This window comes from Urocitellus parryii, chromosome 8, assembly GCF_045843805.1.
Source record: "Urocitellus parryii isolate mUroPar1 chromosome 8, mUroPar1.hap1, whole genome shotgun sequence".
Classification (NCBI taxonomy): domain Eukaryota; kingdom Metazoa; phylum Chordata; class Mammalia; order Rodentia; family Sciuridae; genus Urocitellus; species Urocitellus parryii.
In genome coordinates, this window is record NC_135538.1 from 40,832,802 (window position 1) to 40,840,432 (window position 7,631).

General features: G+C 37.5%; 1 pseudogene; it reads right to left on the reverse strand.

Annotated features, from left to right (window-relative positions):
• Positions 1–4,762: 4,762 nt before the first annotated feature.
• Positions 4,763–7,352, reverse strand: LOC144256416 (cilium assembly protein DZIP1 pseudogene; annotated as a pseudogene).
• Positions 7,353–7,631: the final 279 nt, after the last annotated feature.

Sequence of the window (7,631 nt, forward strand, 5' to 3'; positions counted from 1 at the left end):
TTATTTGTAGATGTATTATAAAAGTGCTGTATCTCATAACTCTTCAATAATAACAGAAATTTAGAGATTATTTGATTTACATTGATTTAAGCTGCCTATCATGACAAAGTTCCCCTCTTTAAGCTTAAGAGCATATCTATATGACTGGAAATTATTTTCTTTGTACTTAAATCCATAATGCTACTTGTTTGTTTGTGTGTGTGTGTGTGTGTGTGCATGTGTGTGTAATTATTTTTCTGTTATACCAGTTATATTTAAATGTTAGCTGAATCGTTGGATGTTGCCTTAAATCATAAAAGGGTTTGGGATAACATAACAAATTGATTCAATTTTAAAGCAAAGTTTAAGCACTACAAGGATTTGACTTATTATTTTGACATTGAAGGAGAGATCTGTTCACAAAGTAGATTATTTACAACTCTCACTGAAATTAAATAATTTAAGATTTTCTCTGTTACCTGGATCTTTCTTAGAATTATAAGACATACCTAAGTAAGGCAGAACAATACTGATATTAACTTATGATTCTCTGTTTTTGTTTTGATTTTAAACTCTGCACAACATACAGGAAAAGTGAATAAGGAAATTAGCTCAAAATGGTTGAGACAAAATATTTGGCATTCCCGGAGAATTACAACCGTGATTCTTAAAAGACAGGGGGAAAATTAGAATAACATATAGAAAATTTCAATGTAAATGTTCTCTATACACAAAAAGACTTTATCAAGAATTATAAACAAAAACACGACCTTTGGAGAGAATCACTTCCGGCTCTGAATACCAAGCTTGGGTTTTTGAGTAAAATCCTGGACAATTTATTCTAAGCTGAGGATCAAAAAGTTAAATGTCAATAGTGATTCAGCAAAAGTGAAAGCAATGAAATCAGTCTATATTTGGGGATTTGGCGTGTCTTTATCTCATCCAAATTGGAAGCTGCTGGTTTTCCTATTCCGTATTGTTAAGCCTTCAAGAGAGGGTGGATGTATACATTTTTCTGTTAAATCACCTGGTTTTTAAATGTTGGCAAATAATCAAAATATTTAAAAAATATTTCTTTGCCTAGGTTTCAGCCTTTTGGCACCAGATTGTGATTCCTACTTTAAATTTTTATTTATGCATAAGAAAGAATATTCAGTGAAATAAGGTCAAAGTTTCTGACATGTTGCGGATTATTAATACAAGTTGGTTCTCATTGACCCATCCTGCTCACTTTTCAATTTCTCTTTCCCTTATCTGTAGAAGTAGTTAATAAAAGGAGCATCTAATATGTAGCTGTTAGCTTTATTATTTATTAAAAACTGTGGATTTAGCTTCTGAATATGTTACATTGCCTTTTTGTTGTTTTAATTTTTATTTATATATGACAGCAGAATGCTTTACAATTCTTATTACACATATAGAGCACAATTTTTCATATCTCTGGTTGTGTACACAGTATATTCGCACCAATTTGTGTCTTCATACCTGTACTTTGGATAATAATGATCTTCACATTCCACCATCATTAATAACCACATAACCCCCTCCCTTCCTCTCCAACCCCACTGCCCTATCTAGAGTTCCTCTATTCCTCCCATGCTCCTGCTCCCTACCCCACTATGAATAAGCATCCTTATATCAAAGAAAACATTTGGCATTTGTTTTTTGGGGATTGTCTAACTTCATTTAGTATTATCTTCTCTAACTCCATCCATTTACCTGCAAATGCTATGATTTTATTCTCTTTTATTGCTGACTAATACTCCATTGTGTATATATGCCACATTTTTTAATCCATTCATCTATTGAAGGGCATCTAGGTTGGTTCCTCAGTTTAGCTATTGTGATTTTTGCTGCAATAAAAATTGATGTGGCCGTGTCCTTTGGGTATAGACCCCAACTTCCTTAATAAGACTCCTGTGGCTCAAGAATTAAAATCAAGAATCAATAAATGGGATGGAGTCAAACTAAAAAGTTTCTTCTCAGCAAAAGAAACAATCTGTGAGGTGAATACAGAGCCTACATCTTGGGAGAAAATCTTTACCCCTCACACATCAGATAGAGCACTAATCTCTAGGGTATATAAAGAACTCAAAAAGCTAAACACCAAAAAAAAAATTGCCTTTTATTATTTAAAATTTTCAAGTAGCAGAATTTTTTCACAGACTTTTAAAAATATTTTTGCAAGGTGTCTACCTGGATGGAAAACATAGTTAATATAATTACTTAAGCTACTTTTAAGATCCATTAAATGTCTCTTGGCTGATAAGTCCAACCCATATGGATGATCAATGAACCAAATTACCTTTTAGATACTTTCATGTGCTGCCTTATCCCTGACTTTAGAACCTTATCATTAGGCTTCAGAACAAGTGTCTAAGTATCTCTTACATATTTTTTTCAGCTGAGAATCTATATGGTTTTGCTTCAGATGGATCTTGGGTTGACTCTGTCATAAATTCTTATAGTTATTATTTTGTTTTCATTTTTGCAAAATTGAGGATACTACTACTTATCTGAAAAGTAACTACCTAATCCAGTACTTACAAATATTTGACTTTATACTAAATTATGATTTGATTTTTTTTTTTTTGGTGATACTGGATATGGAACCCAGGACTTTGGGCATAATAGACAAAATCTGTACCAAGTGAGCTACATACCCAGCCCTGCACTAGATTATGGATTATCAATTGGTCCTAATTTTTAAGGAAGATAAATCTTTGATTCTGGACACTTCCTCAATGCCTATAGATTTACGAGTTACTTGCTAAAGAAGCAAAAGTTTTTGTTTTGTTTTGATTTTTAAATTAGACATTAAAGATACATTGGTTAAATAAAATATGTTGATAAAATATACTTTAAGAATCTCAAGCATATTAATAACACAAATTTAGGGATCATATGACTCAGGAAATTTCATTCTACACAATATGTTTTGTCTTATTCTTCCCTTAGAGACTCCTTTACCTTTTCCATTCTGCTCTTAGTAACCATTAAATATATAGCACAAACTCACTATCTACACAATATTTAATATCCAGAGAAGAGTCATATGACTGATGACACCAAGCCATTAGTAAAGGTAAATGAAAATATTTAAAGAAATGAGTAAAATATTAATAGCTGTTTTTCAGGAATGAAACATTTGTGTGACTGTTATTTTCTTCATATTTGTGTGTGTGTGTGTGTGTGTGTGTGTGTGTGTTTTGAGGTTTTTATGCTGGATACATCTTATTTAATTAGATGAAATAATAAAGCTACTTTCATGAAAAGAAATACAAACAAGAATACTTTAGAAAAATGGATCGCAATATATTTTATATTTTTAACATAATAGTTGTTAATTCACTTTCACTTTAAGCTATAAGAAGAAGAACTGAAGTGGAACTTGTAAAAATTGCCAGAGCAGTATAAATATATTTTTATTTTCTATGTGATTTTAATTTTAAAATGATACACCTAAAAATAAAAGATTACAAATCTTTAATGTTAAAAAAACCAAACAAACAACAACAACATGGAGAGAGCCAGGCAGGGGTTATACTACAGCAGTGGATCATGGTGTATGATACATGTAACTAACTGAAAGGCATGGATCACATAAACGACCCTCTTATCAACAGACCTTCTCATCAGATCTTTTACTCTTGAATACTTTTCATAATATAACTTTTAAATCCAGAAGCATCCTTTGTTACCTTATTTTCTTTGGTTTCTTCCTTGCTTTTATCTTTATTGATCACACACCTGACACTCCTTTCCCTTAACTTTCATCACATGATCAATTCTTAATAATTTTTTGTTTGATTTCATCTGTTTTGGTCAGGCTGTCTTGCAAATACCCTCAAGTTAATATTTATGTCTGGTTATACTTCTGTTGTTTTTGACATGGGCTGTGCTAAGATTAACAACAGCAAAATTAAAAGTGAGGAAATTAATTTTTGAATTACTTGTAAAAAATTTTTAAAAATTTTGGTCAGAAGATAACCTTTGTTGGTACTTAATAAATTATTAATAGACATTTAATATTTGTTAAATAAATGAAAAGAAGTTACATAAATATCATGATGAAATTCTGTGGGGGTGGGGTTGTGGCTCAGTGGTAGAGCACTTGCCTTGCATGTGTGAGGCACTGGTTTGATTCTTAGCACCACATATAAATAAGTAAAATAATGGTCCATTGACAACTAAAAATATATACATATGTATTAAAAAAGGAAATCTGTTACCATTTTAAATGTCACTTCTGAGTAAATACTATATAGTATTTCCATCAAGAGGGCTTTCGTATAGTATCCCAAGAATAAGAGGTACTGGTCTATCCAACTTTAGGATTCCCATGGCTTTTGATTTTGAAAAATATTAGTCAACTTCCAAGGCAAATGTCTGTAAGAACTTTTACATGAGGAAAGGTAAAATTGATCATAGATAACATTGGATTCAATAGCTTTATTTATTTTTTTTAAGAAGCTGAAAATTTTTCTCTTAAAAATTAGTTGGAAAAAAATACACTTAACACTAGAGTACCATTCTAAAGAAAACACTTTATGACTTCAGTGACATATTATTCTTAAAAAGTCAAACACCTTTATATGCTTCTGAATACTGTGGACCATTTGTTTCTCAATACTGTACCAAGTGCCATTAAAGAGAACCTCATCCTCTGAACTGGCTTCCTAGTTATCGTGGGAAACGCTGTAAGGCAGGAGCTTGAGAATCACGTAGTCATTGCTGAACTCCTGTTGGCTTCTGTAGTTAAGTATCTGCAGGGTCACTTTAGTCAGTCACAGTTACTCAGCTGCTTTTTAATGTGCTCCATTCGTGAAGGGTCATCCCAGTCAGCCATAGTTATGAAGCTGTTTTTCAGTGTGCTCAATTTGTTTTCCTGAGGAACTTCTGTTTTGGATCCCCTAGGTTTAGAAGCAACCCAGGCACTTGGCACTTGAGTCGAACTCGATTCATTCTTCAATGGTGGAGGTTCCTTCCATTCTTTCACAGTTTTCTTCCCCAAGGAATTTTCTTCTTCTAAGGATGATATGTCCCAGTCATCATCATCCACATCTGCACACTTTAGTTCTTCCTGTAATCCTTCTTTTGCAATAAATGCCTCAGCCACATTAATTCCACCAACTGGCTTATTCACATTTTTTTGCTGTGAAACCATCTTTTCAACTTTTTCAGTCAGTGTTTTAATGGCGGTTACTGTGGGCTTGGGAGAAATGTCAGAGTCTTCCATTTCGCTTCCCTCAGTCCAGTCAGTGTCACTTTTGATGCTGCTCTTTCCATAGCTAGTCTTGTTGCTTTTAGAGGACTGCACGGGAAGTAAGTCTGGGGACATGTATGCCTGGATGAGGTCATCCTCATCCAGCTCTTCCTCTGAACTGAAGGGAGGTGTCGTAACAGACAATGACTTTCTGGGAACAGGATCTTCTATGACATTTTTCTTAATTTTTGGAACAGGAGCAGTTCTATCAGTATTAACAGGTCTTTGTCTAACCAATATTCTGTTTTTGGGAGGAAGCTGGACTGCTTTGGGTACTTCTCCAGTTGAAAGGGTTTCCATTTGAGAAATACTGGGCTTATCTGTAAAGAGTAATCCTCTCTCCTCAATTTTACAGCTGACCTGATGTTCAAGGAATTCTCAAATTTCCTGAATGTTGGGCATTTGTCTTTCTCTCTCATGTCTTGCTGAATGCACGGTTTTCAGCACTCTATTCAAGTGCTCACTAGGAATACGGCGGATATCGGCATTAATTCCCAGGGTTTCCAGTTTCTCCATCAAGCTCTGCTCCAAAACTGTTCTTATCTCCTTCGTGAGGGAGGGGTTAGTCTTCAAAGCTTTCTTTAAATGTGTCTTGTTATTTAATTTCTGTTCATTTTCCCTTCCTTTTTCTTCTTCTGAAAGTTCTTCTATGGGTTCCAGTACGTGTGACGAGAATGCCTGTACATGTGCCATTGTTAGACTTGATTTAGCTTCTAAAGTCTGAGAGACAGAGGCATTCATAGGTATAGCTGGGGCAACTGGCTTGGATTCAAAAGTTTGCCAAGCTAAAGAATTCCCTTTGGGTTCACTGACACTGCTTAATGGTTTATTGGTAAACTCTTTAATCTGCTGCCTCTGAGTGATAATCAGTTCGTTTTGCTCCTAGAGTCTCTGGCCTAGTTCTTCTATTCTTTTCTTGTAGAAAACATTGCTTGTATTTAGATCATCTATCATGGAGATTCGAAGTTTCTCTATATGTGACAGAAGCCGGCTCTTCTCTTTCTTGTGTTCCTGATGGAGAGCTTGAACTCGAGCTGTCCACTTGCTTTCCTGGTTATCGAGAAGCTGCATCACATTTTGGAAATCCTGGGGATGTGGAGAAAGGTCTTCTTTAAACTCATGTGCATCTTTTAATGTGCCTATGTTGGACTTAATCTGCATATTGGACTTCTGGATTTCTGACAATTGATATTCTAATGCTGAATTCTTAGAAGTTAGTTCTTTAAACTCCTTCATAAACATCTCCTTGACTTTTTCCATTTCATCAACTAGTTTCTCTTTTTCTTCTGCTTTCCATCTATCAAATAACTTCAGAAAGTCTTCCTCTTTTGTTTTTTGCATTTCATATTCCTTAGAGAATCTGATTGCATGAGCGTGCTGAGCAGTCTCTAACTGAGACTTGGTAAGCTGCAGCGGCTCCTTCAACATGTCCACCTCCTTCTGGAGCTTGTCCGTCTGAGCCTTTGTTTTATACTCAAGGTGAGAATCATCAGGGTGGCGGCGTTGAATGTGGCTTTGTAGATAAGCTTGGTTCATAAAGGCCTTCTCACAGAAATGGCACTGGTAATAGCTGGCTTTGGCCTCGATCATCAGCTGCTGAGTAGAGATCATCTTCTTCCTGCGTTTACACTCCTCCTTGAGAAGCTTGATCTCCCCTGCCTGCTTGGTGCAGCCTTTCCTCCAGGCTGTGCAACTGTGAGGTGAGGAACTCCTGCGAGTGCATCAGGTACTCGATGGTGAGCTGCGCCACGCGGATGAGCTTCAGCAGCACCGGGTCCACCCTCGACTGGCAGTGTGGGCATTTCTCGGCTTCCGGTTTGCAGAAGGTTATGTTCATGATGTTCTCCTGCAGCGTTAGCACGTCCACGGCCCCTGCCACCTTGTCCACGTCGATGGCGCTCAGCTGGTGCCAATCCACACTCTCCAGTCGCGGTCGGAACTGGAAGAAGGGCAGGGGGCCTGATGCCGCACTGGGGGGCACACAGGCCATGGAGGCCGCGCCTGCTGCTGCAGAGGCAGAGGCGTCGGGCCCCTCGAGGCCGCTGGCCAGAGGGTAGTAGACATGCTTCTGGAAGAGCATGCTTGCGAGCCAGTCCGCTGCCTAGGCTTTAATCAGAGGAGCGTTTCGGCTTCGCCTACCAGCCCCAAGCCGCTCCGGGCCGCCGCCGCCACACCCCAGGGAAGCCGGAGAAGACCAGGTCCCAGGCAGCGGCGGCGCCGCCGGAGGCCAAGGTCTGGGCGTCCAGGACGTCGCTATGGTAGCGCCCCGCCAGACCCAGAGCAAAGGGTGCGCCGGCCAGAGCGAGGTCAGCATGCCCCCAGCGCCCTTATAAATTTGTATGGGGGTTGTATTATTTCCTGGAGAGACCAAAATATTTCTAGTAGC